The sequence below is a fragment of the Peromyscus eremicus genome, chromosome 2, assembly GCF_949786415.1.
Source record: "Peromyscus eremicus chromosome 2, PerEre_H2_v1, whole genome shotgun sequence".
NCBI lineage: Eukaryota > Metazoa > Chordata > Mammalia > Rodentia > Cricetidae > Peromyscus > Peromyscus eremicus.
Genome location: NC_081417.1, coordinates 142,244,678 through 142,245,072, shown reverse-complemented (window position 1 = coordinate 142,245,072; position 395 = coordinate 142,244,678).

Sequence of the window (395 nt, the reverse complement as noted above, 5' to 3'; positions counted from 1 at the left end):
CCTCCAGGTTCCTGCCCTGCTTGAGTTCCTGTCCTGACTTCCTTCAGTGATGAACACCAATATGGAAGTGTAAGCCAAATAACCCCTTTCCTCCCTGACTTACTTTTTGGTCGTGATGTTTCATTGCAGCAATAGAAACCTTAACTAAGACAAACCCTAACTCCCTGTTACATGCTTGCCTAGCACCATGAGCCCTTCTTTACAGTCCATGTGGCTGTGTATTCACTGGTGGGATTCTAGATCATTCCTGACTCCCATCTCATCTAGAGCTCCATGGGGTGGAGTATTGTAGCACAAATCTTAAAGAGTCTTATTAATAAAATCAAACCTGAGGCCAGTTATTGGGGTGAATTCTGGAAGATCAGAGAAACAGAACAAGCCACAGCTACCTCACC